The sequence below is a fragment of the Pelophylax lessonae genome, assembly GCF_965119305.1.
Source record: "Pelophylax lessonae genome assembly, chromosome: 4".
Classification (NCBI taxonomy): domain Eukaryota; kingdom Metazoa; phylum Chordata; class Amphibia; order Anura; family Ranidae; genus Pelophylax; species Pelophylax lessonae.
In genome coordinates, this window is record NC_138771.1 from 666372760 (window position 1) to 666388895 (window position 16136).

The 16136-nt window shown below is 45.3% G+C and overlaps 1 pseudogene across 1 annotated transcript; it reads right to left on the reverse strand.

The window, feature by feature from the left end:
* Positions 1-13498: 13498 nt before the first annotated feature.
* LOC309554213 (E3 ubiquitin/ISG15 ligase TRIM25-like) lies at positions 13499-15124 on the reverse strand (annotated as a pseudogene). Its single transcript has one exon. The product of its transcript is annotated as an E3 ubiquitin/ISG15 ligase TRIM25-like (transcript).
* Between the last annotated feature and the right edge of the window lie 1012 nt (positions 15125-16136).

Here is a 16136-nt window from a genome sequence, read left to right on the forward strand (position 1 = left end):
GTCTGAATACAGTGGGAGCGAGCCTCTGGCGGCGCGCGCGTGCCGCCAAGAGACGGAGGAATCCAGCGACGTAAGTCTATGTCGCTGGACCCAGCCGAGCCGCTCTGCTGCAGTAGCAGCAACATGAGTGGTCAGTGATCGGCAAGTGGTTAATTACACAGGTCTGAGGCTGATATGATGCACATAAGGCACTAAAGCTGGACACACACTATACAACTTTTGTTGTTAGATTTCCTTTAGATTTACCTTCAACTATGTAGTGGAAGGGCCGGCCTGATTGTATACAAAGTGATTTAGATTTGACCTCCTATTATATGGTTTTGGTAAACCTAAAAGGAAAAAAATCTAAAGACAATTGTATAGTGTGTGGCCCAAAATTACCACCTTAATCAGCCACAGAACCTGTGTAATTAATGTGTGTCCTGGTTTAACCTCTTCTGGACCGGAAGGATTTTCCCCCCTTAATGACCATTTTTTGCGATTCGGCACTGAGCTACTTTAACTGACAATTGTGCGGTCGTGTGACGCTGTACCCAAATAAAATCAATATCCTTTTTTTTCCCCACAAATAGAGCTTTCTTTTGGTGGTATTTGATCACCTGTGTCATTTTTATTTTTTGCGCTATAAACAAAAAAAAAAAAAAAAAAGAGCAACAGTTCTGAAAAGAAAACAATATTTTTCACTTTCTGCTATATAACATCCCCCCCCCCCCCAAAAAAAAGAAAAATTTAAAAATCAAATGTTTTCATCAATTTAGGCCAAATACTACATATTTTTGGTAAAAAAAAAAAAATTGCAATAAGCGTATTTTGATTGGTTTGCACAAAAGTTATTGCGTCTACAAAATATGGGAAAGATTTATGTCATTTTTATTTATTTATTTTTTTACTAGTAATGGCGGTGATCTGTGATTTTTAGTGGGACTGCGACATTGCGGCGGACAGATCGGACCCCTAACTGACATTTGACACTTTTGGGGGTACCAATGACATTACTACAGTAATCAGTGCTATAAATATGTACTGACACTGTAATAATGACACTGGCAGGGAAGGGGTTAACAGTGGGTGAGCAAAGGGTTAAATGTAGGCCTAGGGGGTGTTTTCTAACTGTGGGGGGAGGGGCTTTTGAAATGACCATAGAGACCTGTGATCCTATCTAGAAGGATCACAGGCACTCTGATCATTTCAGAGAGAAGAACAGTCAGCTGTGTTTACAACATCCGACCGTCCTTCTCTCTCAGTGGGGAGCGATCGTGGGTGCCCAGCGGCAATCGGTGCCACCAGCCCCGTGCATCGGCATCCCTGCTGCATAGTGGGGGCGGAAGCACTCGCCCCCTAGCACCAGGCGCAAGACTGACATAGTTCTACATCGGTTTGCGCAGGAGGGGCTGCCTGCTGCAGTAAAACTGCAGTGGGCAGTCCGGAACTGGTTAAAGGGATGAGGTGGCAACCCTAGTTTCTGGCCCCTCCCTCCTATCGAGTGCCCCCACAGCGAGCAGCTGCGGTACATAAAAATCTCCACAGGCGACCCTTAAAATTTTTTTAACGGGTCCCAGTTTAGAGTTACAGAGTAGCTCTTTTTTTTTTTTTTAATTATTTCTCTCGCTCTGATGATCTCGGTGATACCTCACATGTGTGGTTTTAACAGCGTTTTCAATTGAGGGTGTGACTTCTGTATATGTTTTCTTTCATGCGCGAGCGCACATCGATGGGGAGAGCTTTACATTTTTTTTTCTCTATTTACTTTATAATTTTTTTTTTATTTTAGCACAGGTTTTTTTAAAAATCTGATCACTTTTATTGCTGTCACAAGCAATGTAAACATCCCTTGTGACAGTAATAGGCAGTGACAGGTACTCTTTATGGAGGGATCGGGGGGTGGAATGTGACAGTAATAGGAGTGACAGGTACTCTTTATGGAGGGATTGGGGGGAATGTGACAGTAATAGGCAGTGACAGGTACTCTTTATGGAGGGATCAGGGGGAATGTGACAGTAATAGGCAGTGACAGGTACTCTTTATGGAGGGATCGGGGGGTGGAATGTGACAGTAATAGGCAGTGACAGGTACTCTTTATGGAGGGATCGGGAGGGAATGTGACAGTAATAGGAGTGACAGGTACTCTTTATGGAGGGATCGGGGGGGAATGTGACAGTAATAGGAGTGACAGGTCCTCTTTATGGAGGGATCGGGGGGAATGTGACAGTAATAGGAGTGACAGGTACTCTTTATGGAGGGATCGGGGAGGAATGTGACAGTAATAGGAATGACAGGTACTCTTTATGGAGGGATCGGGGGAATGTGACAGTAATAGGAGTGACAGGTACTCTTTATGGAGGGATCGGGGGGGATGTGACAGTAATATGCAGTGACAGGTACTCTTTATGGAGGGATCGGGAGGGAATGTGACAGCAATAGGAGTGACAGGTACTCTTTATGGAGGGATCGGGGAGGAATGTGACAGTAATAGGAGTGACAGGTACTCTTTATGGAGGGATCGGGGGGGAATGTGACAGTAATAGGAGTGACAGGTACTCTTTATGGAGGGATCGGGGGGGATGTGACAGTAATATGCAGTGACAGGTACTCTTTATGGAGGGATCGGGAGGGAATGTGACAGTAATAGGAGTGACAGGTACTCTTTATGGAGGGATCGGGGGGGAATGTGACAGTAATAGGAGTGACAGGTCCTCTTTATGGAGGGATCGGGGGGAATGTGACAGTAATAGGAGTGACAGGTACTCTTTATGGAGGGATCGGGAGGGAATGTGACAGTAATAGGAGTGACAGGTACTCTTTATGGAGGGATCGGGGGGGAATGTGACAGTAATAGGAGTGACAGGTCCTCTTTATGGAGGGATCGGGGGGAATGTGACAGTAATAGGAGTGACAGGTCCTCTTTATGGAGGGATCGGGGAGGAATGTGACAGTAATAGGCAGTGACAGGTACTCTTTATGGAGGGATCGGGGGGTAATGTGACAGTAATAGGCAGTGACAGGTCCTCTTTATGGAGGGATCGGGGAGGAATGTGACAGTAATAGGCAGTGACAGGTACTCTTTATGGAGGGATCGGGGGAGGAATGTGACAGTAATAGACAGTGACAGGTACTCTTTATGGAGGGATCAGGGGGATGTGACAGCAATAGGTAGTGACAGGTACTCTTTATGGAGGGATCGGAGGAATGTGACAGTAATAGACAGTGACAGGTACTCATTATGGAGGGATCGGGGGGAATTTGACAGTAATAGGCAGTGACAGGTCCTCTTTATGGAGGGATCGGGGGGAATGTGACAGTAATAGGCAGTGACAGGTACTCTTTATGGAGGGATCGGGGGGAATGTGACAGTAATAGGCAGTGACAGGTACTCTTTATGGAGGGATCGGGGGAATGGGACAATAATAGGCAGTGACAGGTACTCTTTATGGAGGGATCGGGGGGAATGTGACAGTAATAGGAGTGACAGGTACTCTTTATGGAGGGATCGGGGGGAATGTGACAGTAATAGGAGTGACAGGTACTCTTTATGGAGGGATCGGGAGGGAATGTGACAGTAATAGGAGTGACAGGTACTCTTTATGGAGGGATCGGGGGGAATGTGACAGTAATAGGAGTGACAGGTCCTCTTTATGGAGGGATCGGGGGGAATGTGACAGTAATAGGAGTGACAGGTCCTCTTTATGGAGGGATCGGGGAGGAATGTGACAGTAATAGGCAGTGACAGGTACTCTTTATGGAGGGATCGGGGGAGGAATGTGACAGTAATAGACAGTGACAGGTACTCTTTATGGAGGGATCAGGGGGATGTGACAGCAATAGGTAGTGACAGGTACTCTTTATGGAGGGATCGGAGGAATGTGACAGTAATAGACAGTGACAGGTACTCATTATGGAGGGATCGGGGGGAATGTGACAGTAATAGGTAGTGACAGGTACTCTTTATGGAGGGATCGGAGGAATGTGACAGTAATAGACAGTGACAGGTACTCTTTATGGAGGGATCGGGGGGGATGTGACAGTAATAGGCAGTGACAGGTCCTCTTTATGGAGGGATCGGGGGGAATGTGACAGTAATAGGCAGTGACAGGTACTCTTTATGGAGGGATCGGGGGGAATGTGACAGTAATAGGCAGTGACAGGTACTCTTTATGGAGGGATCGGGGGGAATGGGACAATAATAGGCAGTGACAGGTACTCTTTATGGAGGGATCGGGGGGAATGTGACAGTAATAGGCAGTGACAGGTACTCTTTATGGAGGGATCGGGGGGAATGGGACAATAATAGGCAGTGACAGGTACTCTTTATGGAGGGATCGGGGGGAATGTGACAGTAATATGCAGTGACAGGTCCTCTTTATGGAGGGATCGGGGGGTCTAAAAGACCCCAAACCCCTCCACTGCACTTCAATGTATTCAAAATGCCAAAATCTGCATTTTTTGAATGCTGACAGTTTTTTTTTTTTTTTTATCCTTTGGCAATAAAAATAATTTGTTTTCTGCACTTAGAGGCACCTTCTGTTTGTTTTCTATATAACAGATTATCTTATCATATTGCTCTCTGAATGGTCTCTCCACCTGACCCGTTCCTTACTGATTTCCATTCATTGTCAAACTGCACTCACTAGTGATCGATCGATTATCAGCAAAGCCGATATATATCGAGTGCTGATATGCAGTTTCCCCGATCTATCGGAATCAGCCCCTGAGGTTACCGATATTCCAGGAAAGTACTTGTACCCCATCCCCCACACCATTAGCAGAAACTAGAGATTGGCCGATTATCGGCAACACCGATATATCGGTGGCTGATATGCACTTTCCCCGATATATCGGAATCGGCCTTTGGATTTACCAAGATTTTGGGAAAGTGCTGTGCCGGAGTGATGCCTGCTGCTAGAGGCGTCACCCTGGTACCGGAGTCCATAGCTGACGGTCGGCTGTCTTGTAATGATTACCGATGTGGCTGAGAAGCCGCTCGGCTGTCCTTACGAGGAGCGGGAGGGGACATCCCCCCCCCCTCCCGCCGCCTTTCATGGCTCGCCCGGGTTTTCCATCCCACCGGAAGACCCGGGCATCCTACCTGCATGGCCGCCAAAGACCCGATCAAAGCCGCATTCGGCTCTGATTGGGTCTCCATGTAAAAAACCCGGTAGTGATGTCATGACATCACTTCCGGGTACTCAGCGCCAAATAAAAAAAAAAAAAAAGACAGCATTCAAAACAGCCAAACTTGGCGTTTTGAATGTTAAGTGCAGAGGAGGGGTTTGGGGTCTTTTAGACCCCCAGATCCCTCCACAAGAGTACCTGTCAAGAAAAAAAAAATTAAATGTACGAAAATATCGGGCAATATCGGACAGATACCGATATGCATCGGCCAATATATTGGTATTGGCAACAAAAAAACGATATCGGTCGATCACTAATCTTGTTCTTGTTCAAAAATATTGAAAAAGAGAAATCGTAGGTTCCAGTAAAAACATACAATTAACCACTTCCATACCGCCTCATTGTAAAATGACGGCGTCAGGAAGGCTTTACCGATCCGGGCCGCCGTCATATGATCTCCCCGCTACTGCGTGCCCCCGGGGGCGCGTAGCATGGCGATTAGGGATGAAGCTCATCCCCCGGACATAGCCCATCCCCAATCAAGGTAAACAGCCAATTAAATTGGCTGTTTACCATGTGATCAGCTGTGTCAATCACAGCCGATCACATGAGCGGCTCCAGCGCGAGCCGCTCGTTCCCCGCTCGTTCCCTCTTCAATGTGCGCCGATCGGGGACGAGGCTCGTCCCTCGGACAGAGCCCATCCCCGATCTAGGTAAAGAGCCAATGAAATTGGCTTTTTACCACGTGACTGGCGTTGTCCAATCACAGCCGGTCACAAATGTCAACAGAGAACACGGTAACTAGCTGTCACCGTATTCTCCTCCTCACACACTGATCCTGTGTGAGGAGATTGTGGTAGCAGCTAGTTACCAATTACAGTGCACCCCAAAACACACTGCCCCCTCCAATACAGAGGACCTGTCACTAGCCCATCAAAGTACCCGAGTACCTGTCAACAGCCCATCAGAGTATCCGAGTACCTATCTGCACCCCGTCAGATTACCCGAGTACCTGTCTCTAGCCCATCAGAATACCCGAGTACCTTTCTGAAGCCGATCAGTGTACCCGAGTACCTGTCTGCGGCCTATCAGAGTACCTGAGTACCTATCTGCAGCCCATGCCTCCTAGATTATGTGTTGGGGTGTTTGCTTTCCAAAATGGGGTCATTTTGTGGGGGTTTCCATTGTCCTGGGGTTCCAGGGCCTTCAAAAGTGTGATTGGTTGTAATGAAATTATATGTGTTATTTATGCTCCTAGAACACCTGACGGTGCTCCTTGCATGTTGGGCCTCTGTATGTGGCTATGCTGTGACAAAGTCCACATATGTGGTACCGTCATACTCAGGAGTAGAGTTGAGCGGACACCTGGATGTCCGTGTTCGGCGGGTTCGGCCGAACTTGAAAAAAAAGTCCGGGTCCGTGTCCCGGACTTTTGCCAAACTTTTCCCGGACACCGAACCCCATTGAAGTCAATGGGGACCCGAACTTTCAGGCACTAAAACACCAATGGAAAGGGCTAGAGTGCTGCAAATGGCAGCAAAACTTAGTTAAGAGCATGGCAAGTGCTCTGCAAACAAATGTGGATAGGGAAATAACTTAAAACAAAAAAAAAAAAAAAACTGAAAAATAAAACAATGTTCTTCATCTCTGAAGGAAGAGGCCCATATGGAGTAGGAGGGAGGTTGAGGTGGTGGTGGATGTGGCGGTGTCATAGGCGTGCGCACAGTGTGTGCCGGGTGTACCTGGGCACACCCTAATCACCTAGGGCACATAGAATTATCGCTCTGTTTGCCAGTGAGGAGATGGGAAAGATCTCCCTCGGACCTGCTCTGCTCTATTTCTCTTTGCCAGCAGGGAGAGTAATGTATCGGGGCCATGTACATGTAGGCAAACACATGCATGTGTATTTAAACTTTGGGGCGCACGCCTATGGGCGGTGTAGGTGGAAGCGGCGGTGGAGGAGGACCAGGGCCGGATTAAGAGCATCATGGGCTTGGTGCTGAGGATTTTGAAGGGCCTTAAGGGCCGTGCCTTGGCATGCACCCAGAGGAGGAAGGGTGCAGCCATGCATGCCTAATTCAACATGGGATGCTGTCTCTGAAGCCCATAAACACATCCATGCATCGGCAACTGTCCCTCCTTGTCCGGCCTTCGTGTTGTGTGGGGAGGTTCTGAGGGAGCTGCCTGGGGAGGCAAGCATAGAAGCCAGACTTCTGTGTTTACAAGTGACAGAAGAGCGGTAACAGTGAATATGGCCAACCCGGGGCCTATATAAAAAGGTAGGGGCCTGGAGCTGCAGCTCCAATAGCCCCTACGTTAATCTGGCCCTGAGGAGGACGAGGTAGCCAACACTGCTTCTTTTCACAAATTTTAAATGAGGGTACACCCCAAAAGAGTGAGAAAGAGCAAAAATAGAACAATGGCTGGGTAAGATCGGTATCCATCGCTATTCTGCACAAGGTACGGAAAAGTCCCGTGGGATCCATGCCTGGTTCATTTTAATGAACGTGAGCTTGTCCACATTGTCTCTGGACAGGCGGCTGCGCTTGTCTGTGATAACGCCCCCAGCCGTGCTAAATACCCGTTCAGATAATACACTGGCTTCAGGGCACGCCAGCACCTCCAAGGCGTAAAGGGCAAGCTCAGGCCATGTGCCCAACTTGGAGACCCAGAAGTTGAAGGGGGCAGACCCCTCATTCAGTATGTCTAGGCGTGTGCACACATACTGCTCCACCATGTTGGTGAAATGCTGCCTCCTGCTAAGACGTTCCATATGAGCTGCTGGTGCTGCTGTTTGTTGTGGCGTGTGGACAAAGCTTTTCCACATTTCGGCCATGCTAACCCTGCCTTCTGAGGTGCTGGCGGTGCCCTGGTTGTGTTGGCGACCTCTTCCTCCTCCTCCTCTGCCTTGTGCTTCCACTGTGGCCCCGCTGTCAGGTGGGAATGCCAGCAGCATTGCGTCTACCAGCGTGCGCTTGTACTCGCACATCTTGCGATCGCGCTCCAGTGAGTGAATTAAGGACGGTACGTTGTCCTTGTAACGGGGATCCAGCAGCGTGGCCACCCAGTAATCAGCACAAGTGTGGAGACACTGCAGCATGTAATCGCTCATGTGTGCCAGGCTGCCCAGAGGCAACGAAAGGCTGTCCTCTGTGGGAGGTGTATCGTCCGTGTCCACTTTATCCCCCCAGCCACGCACCAGTGATGGCGATGAGCTGGCCTGGGTGCCACCCTGCTGTGAACATGGTTCCATCTCCTCCTCCAGCTCCTCCTCCTCATCCTCCAGAACTGTGCCCCTGCTGGACAATTGTGTCCCTGGCGTTTGTGTGTGCAGGAACCCACCCTCGGAGCCCCTTGCGAATGACTGCCCTGAAAGCCTTGGAAAGGTTACCTCTTCATCCTGTGCCACTTCCTCTTCCATCATCGCCCGAATTCTTTTTTAAAGGAGGCATAGAAGTGGGATAGTTAAGCTGAGAACGGCGTCATCGGCACTGGCCATGTTGGTGGAGTACTCAAAACAGCGCAACAAGGCACACAGGTCTCGCATGGAGGCCCAGTTATTGGTGGTGAAGTGGTGCTGTTCTGCAGAGCGACTCATGCGTGCGTGCTGCAGCTGAAACTCCACTATGGCCTGCTGCTGCTCGCACAGTCTTTCCAGCATGTGCAAGGTGGAGTTCTACCTTGTGGGCACGTCACATATGAGGCGGTGAGCGGGAAGGCCGAAGTTACGCTGCAGCGCTGACAGGCGAGCAGCAGCAGAGTGAGAACGCCGAAAGTGCGCACAGACGGCCCGCACTTTCTGCAGCAGCTCTGACATATCGGGGTAGTTTTTAAGGAACCTCTGCACCACCAAATTCAGCACATGCGCCAGGCAAGGGATGTGCGTCAAACCGGCTAGGGGCGTGACTCTAACTTTGATTGGCTGTGGCTTGAGCTGTAGGAACAATGATCAACGGTCCTACATAGTAGAACCGTATGATCATTGTTTCTACACAGGGGAGAATGACCGGCGGCTTGTTTACACTAGCCGCCTGCCTTTCTCCCTCTCCACCGACGATCGCCGAATGACCGGTGGACATCGGGTCCGCTGGTCACATACGGGGGGGTCCGTGACCGCGCCTCCGGCGGCGCGCGCTCGCTCCCCAGAGCCTCACAGGCTAGTGACGTATATATACACATCACTTTGCCTGTGAGGGGCTGACTGCCGCAGTATATGTACTTGCGGTGGTCGGCAAGTGGTTAAAGCCCAGTTCCTGTCCCATTGCATTTTGGTCGGTTCTGGTTGCCGAATTCCGAACTTTTTCAGCATTACCTCATTTCAGAGAAGTTTGTGTGTAGGTCTAGTGTAAGTTTTTATGACACTATAGATCTTCCAATCCTAGTCTAAATGTCTGACAGTTATGTCAGGATTCAAATAATGAATGGACTTTCACTAGCCAGAGGTCAAAAAGGTCTTCAGATAGGATATGTTCTAATTATTATATAAATACTGAATTTAATGAACGGTACAATACTGCCCCCTTTTGGAGATGCTAATAAATACAGTCTTGGGATAATTCAGATATTTTCCAATGTAGGAATATTATATTGTATTAAAAATATAATTATTGAAATGGCATTGCTTGCCAAGATGAATGATGGAGAATAGATGGACATTTATGTACTGTATGTACTGAGAGTATGGACAAAGTTTTATGTTGTGTTTTATGGTTAATCTTGAACATAGAGAAATCATCCTTTAATTTTATTATACAAAACATTGGGTTAATTATTAAAGAGGTGTGTCTATGACCTCACCAGTTAAGGTATAGAATATCCCAACCAATGGGGATAATGTTTCATCCCTCTGGGTTTAACTTATGGTAATTTTTATAGCCCTTTGTTCTTACCATATAAAAGAGGAACCCAGAGATGAGAGAGGACACATCATTCCATATACTGACAACATACATTACACATACAACATACACACTACTACGTCCATCTATAGACTCATCTAGACATACTCCATCTTGCTCCATCATTCATCTGAAACTTTGAGGGATGCCAAACGAAACTCCTCCCTCACTGGCATCCATCTTAGGACTCTGGTAACGACTATTTGAAGCTAGCAGCCATCTTAAGTGTGGTAAATATAACTTTGCTATGTTGTTTGATATTATTCAATTGTTTATTTCCTTCCTTATATGTATTATGTTGCATATTTAAGGGTAATAAGATTACAATCCCAGCCGTATAAACCATGGTAAATTTTTCTCTAAAAAGCTGATTTTTGTTTTTATACATTTTTATTAATATTTTTTTAATAACATTAATATTAATATAATATAAGATTTAGCGCATTATTGCGATTTTAGTCTTCCCTTTTGCATGGCTTATTCTCGCTCCATCTGCAGTGGAATGACTTTCGGCCGTGTGATTCGCAGACAATTGTGGTCTGCTTATGTAGAATACTTACCTATGGTTTATGCTATACCTGGAGAAATGGTAATCTTGCTTTAGTTTTGCTTTCACTTTGTTTCACTTTCACTATTGAGCTAAACATCACATTGCATTGATTGTTTTAAGTTTGTATTTTATTTAGAGTTATATTTTTGTGTCACTTCCAGTTTGATCATATATTGTGATTACATGTCTTGTGAATAAATATGTTATATATATTCCTTATTGTAGACTGTACTCACTAAGATTGGTATATGCTTTTAAAAGAAATTAATCAATTAAAAAAGAATTCGAGACATATTGATTTATGGAAATAAGTGGAGATTCTCCTTCCTCACAGATCTTTGCTTATGAACCATAAATAGACACTGTTATATTCAGAGCAGTATAAATATTCTGACATAATGAAGTACGAGCGCGAGATATTATTATTATTAAATATTCTTACAGGGCATCTGTCATGGGAAAATCATGGAGGCTGACAATGCTAAAACCTCTTTTGGAATGCTAGTTCCCTGGCTGCCATGCCAATAATTTGGCTTCAATACTGTCTCAGTTTTTGACCTGGAACAAATATTGAGATAAGAAATTCAGACACTTTTCTGATTCTTATTTACAGAAAGCTTGTTCTTGGCTGGTAATAGGGATGAGCTTGGGTTTGGTTCAAAATGGTTTTGGCCCGAACCTTGATGGTAGATGTCATTGCTGGGCCATTGAGATGTGGGTGGGAAAGTCTTTACTGCACAAATAAAAAGGGATAGGAATGCTTGTGACATCATGTGCCTGCATTAAGACAATGATGTCACAAGAATCACAACCCCTTTGTGTAGGCCACCTGGGAGGTCATTGACCCAGAACTGATAGCTAACTTCTGGGTTAGCTCCGTCACACAATAGCTTAGTGAGGACATTGCTGTTCTAACTTCTTATCATTAGTACAGCGAGGTCCTCCAGATCTCATCAGTTTTTTGTTTTTTTTTCCCCCATTCAGCTTGCTGGGTGTGTACCAGGCTTATCACTGATCAGCAGTGATTTAATGAGCAAGGTGTCCTGACAAAACCCTTCTTCAAGGAACATAGGACTCCTTGTTATGGGTGGTCAAAGCTTTATTTACCACATATGCAAGAACAATACAATAAGGACATTATTCTGATTGTTACATTGAAGGCATAGGATTATAAAACAAGTGAATCAGCATAGGTAATGAGATACATCCCAGATTGGGAGGACACAGACTACATTATATATGAAAAGACCAATCAGAGCTATAATGTACATTTACTTCAGAATCTAAACAATTAACTATCTCTTATCTGCAGTTTTAGCATACAACACATTTTTATGGTTTAATCAATGTCAATTAATGTTCAAAAATGAAACTTTAGCCTGAAAATTGAAGGAAGTTAGAAAAATCCCTTTATATCATGAGTTGTACAAAGAAGAACCAAGAAGAAGAACCAATGTGTTAAGCTGCATGAAAAGTATACAATAATATATTTCATCAAATACAAGTAACATGGCAGATAAATGTTTCTCATAAAATGAGGGAAAAAGCCTTGCAAGTCTATAAATCTAACACAAAGGCTGGGACTAAAACGTACCAGAGACAAAGATCACAGGCTGGGACTAAACGTACCAGAGACAAAGAGCACGGGCTGGGACTAAACGTACCAGAGACAAAGAGCACGGGCTGGGACTAAACGTACCAGAGACAAAGAGCACGGGCTGGGACTAAACGTACCAGAGACAAAGAGCACAGGCTTGGACTAAACGTACCAGATACAAAGAGCACAGGATGGGACTAAATGTACCAGAGACAAAGAGCACAGGAGAAATCACAACCTGCAGGATTCACAGAAGCAAATCTGAACCTCATACCTATAGGCCAGTAGTGTCCCTATAACTCTATATTACACCTCCTTTACCATCCACCATAAAATAATACATCACTTTACATTTCAATGTAGACTTTTGTATCAGCATTATGTGATAAAGTGGAGATAACATAAGACAAGCCAGGGCCAGCTAATGGTCTGCTATTATCATTTAACAGGAGATTGGGCAGACTCATTCCTGCTCATGTTTTCTGCCAGATATTTCACAGAATTCTCTCCTGTATGAAGGAGACGTGTATTTCCAGGACTGAAAACTGCCGACATTTATAGAAACAGGAAAATGAGGAATAAAATACCTGTCACCGATTATTATTACCATGAAGGTGAACTGACTCTGTAATACAATTTTCAATAGAAGATGTTGTAGAAATTATTTCTAAAACTGGCAACATTTCCAGGGACAAAGCTCCAAATTCCAGGACTGTCCCTGGAATCCAGACATATCTGGCAGTTGTGAACATATTCGTTAATGAATTTAGATTATTATATTTAAAGAGCATCTGTCATGGGAAAATGATGGAGGCTGACATTGCTAAACTCTCCTTTTGGAATGTTAGTTCCCTGGCTGTCATGCCAATGATTTGGCTTCAATACGGTCTGAGTCTTTGACCCAGGACAAGTATAGAGATAAGGAATTCTGAGACCTTTCCAATTCTTATTTACAGAAAGCTTGTTCTTGGCTGGTGATAGGGATGAGCTTGGGTTTAGTTCAAAATGGGTTTGGCCCAAACCTTGATGGTAGATGTCCTTGCTGGGCCATTGAGATGTGGGTGGCACAACTGCACGAAGACAAAAGGAATGCTTGTGACATCATGTGCCTGCATTAAGACAATGATTTCCCAAGCATCACAACCTCTTTGTGTAGGCCACCTGGAGGTCATTGACCCAGAACTGATATCCAACGTCTGGGTTTGGACTGAGCCCAAGCCTGAACCCAAGCCCAACGTTAGTAAGGGACTTAAAAGTTCTTAGGTTAGATACAGCCAGGAAATTAGCATTTTTAGAAAGAAGCCCCCCCATACTTCTCCCATAACAGTCACCACTTCCTTCAAACATTGACTGAACAATGAGCCAATGCCACTGCCCGTCCCTGTGATGTCACCAGACTCGGGGTGGGTTTCTCACTTCAAATTATTGCCCCCACATATCTTCATAAAACCTCTCCATACACATATTGCAGCATGGAGGGGCTCAGTGAAGGTGGTGGTGAAGGTGTGGAGGTGTTGGATTGGGTCACATAGATCATAAAAGGAGATCCGCCCGGCCTCATAATCCAGATATATCCTGACTCTGTTACTGGAGATATTTGTAGGTAGAGGGATCTCATCATCGCCATGTGCTACCTCACACTGATTACCATACCACTCCAAACTCCAAGACTTATTATTATTTCCAATTGCTGCCTCATATCCTTCCCGGTCTATACTGGGGTAACACATCCCAACTCTCCCTCTATCTGACCCCCCGACATCCACTTCCCAGTAATGTCTCCCGGAGGAGAAACTCTGACTGCTCATCATCTGAGGACAATCCTGGAATCTCTCTGGTGTTTCTGGGTGATTCTGGTCTATATCTGACCTGGATACAGTTTTCCTGTCATCTGATATAAGTAGGAAACATCCAACTGTGTTGAAATCTGGTAGTATGTCTGCAGCTTCCTGTATATAGAAAATATACATTTACCTCTGTTATTATATCAGATAAGCCTGTGTGTAAGATCCCAGCCAGATCCAGATCCCCTCCATCATGGAGGAGTTCCTCATGTCTCTCTCTGTCCTCATTATCTTCATCCTCAGTATCACACAAGTCACCTGTGTCTGATTCCTGTAAGACAGTCAGTGGATCCGTCTGTTACACAGCTCCTCAATGTCCACCATCTTCCTGGACAGCTCCTCCTCCTTTATTTCCAGATCCCGGATGGAGATGGAGATCCGCTCTGCCCTCCCGGAGATCTCCCTCAGGACTCTCTTCTCCAGATCTTCCAGACGTCTCCTGAGATCTCTAAACAGGGCAGTGACTCCCTCTGTGTCACCAGCTGCTTCTTCTTCTACTTTCCTCCTGTGTTCCTGCAGACTCTGGACTCTTTCCTCCGTTTCCTCTCTCTTTGTCAGAAGTTTCTGCAGAACATTCCTCAGTGTCTCCTTCTTCTCAGAAGCCTCATCCAGTGACTCCATCTTATGTCCTTTATGTCCTCCAATCATAGCACAAGATATACAGACACAGGTCTCATCCTCAGTGCAGTAATACTCCAGGATCTTCTTATGGACGGAGCATTTCCGGCTCTCCATGGACAAGGTGGGGTCACATAAGATGTGTTCTGGGGACTTTCTGTGGACTCTCAGGTGTTTATCACACAGAGAAACCTCACAGTGTAGACAGGATCTAACAGCAGGTACAGGAGAGTCCACACAGTGAGTACAGAAAACCCGGACTCCTCCTGATCTTGCTGAGCAGACAGGAAGCGCACAACTATGTTATGTAGCTTTATGTTTCTGTGCAGTGCAGGACGACTCCTGAACCTTTTTCTACATACAGGACAGAAGTAATCTCCAGACCACTCCTGTGTATCCAGCGCACAAGCAATACAGTCCCGGCAGAAGTTGTGTCCACATCTCAGGGTTACAGGATGTTCAGACAGACAGAACATTCCAGCTCAGCTCTCAGATCAGCAGACGCCATCGCTGACAGCAGAAGAGAAATTAATATCTCCAATATTCCTAAATATTCTCTCTAGAATGTTACATGGGCCTTTCAACGTTGCTGTAAATAAAAAAAAAAAAAAGAAAAACAAACAAACATTTCATGATTGGCTGTTCTTACGGACACAAATAACATAAACATGACATTTCTTTCCATAGCAAGGTGTCCATTGATCATTTTTTTGTCCTCCACATTTTACCGACTCATCACTGTACTATGCAGTTGCCTGGTCAGTTTTGGGGGAACCTGTCTCTTGGTCATTCAGATCAACCGAGAGGAGAGAGAAAGAGAAAGAGAGAGAAAGAGAAGAGAAAGAGAAAGAGAGAGAAAGAGAAAGAGAGAGAAAGAGAAAGAGAGAGAAAGAGAAAGAGAGAGAAAGAGAAAGAGAAAGAGAAAGAGAAAGAAAGAGAAAGAGAGAGAAAGAGAAAGAGAGAGAAAGAGAGAAGAGAGAGAAAGAGAAAGAGAGAGAAAGAGAAAGAGAGAGAAAGAGAGAGAAGAGAAAGAGAGAGAGAGAAAGAGAGAGAGAGAGAAAGAGAGAGAAGAGAAAGAGAGAGAGAGAGAAAGAGAGAGAAGAAAGAGAGAGAAAGAGAAAGAGAGAGAAAGAGAAAGAAGAGAGAAAGAGAAAGAGAGAGAGAAAGAGAGAAAGAGAGAGAGAGAGAAAGAGAGAGAAAGAGAAAGAGAGAGAAAGAGAAAGAGAAAGAGAGAGAGAAGAGAAAGAGAGAGAAAGAGAAAGAGAGAAGAGAAGAGAAAGAGAGAGAGAGAGAGAAAGAGAGAGAGAAAGAGAGAGAAAGAGAGAGAGAGAGAAGAGAGAAAAGAAAGAGAAAGAGAGAGAAAGAAAGAGAGGAAAGAGAAAGAGAGAGAAAGAAAAGAAGAGAGAGAGAAAAGAAAGAAAGAGAGAGAAAGAGAAAGAGAGAGAAAGAGAAAGAGAGAGAAGAGAAGAGAAAGAGAAAGAGAGAGAAGGAGAGGAGAAAGAGAAAGAGAATATGGAGAA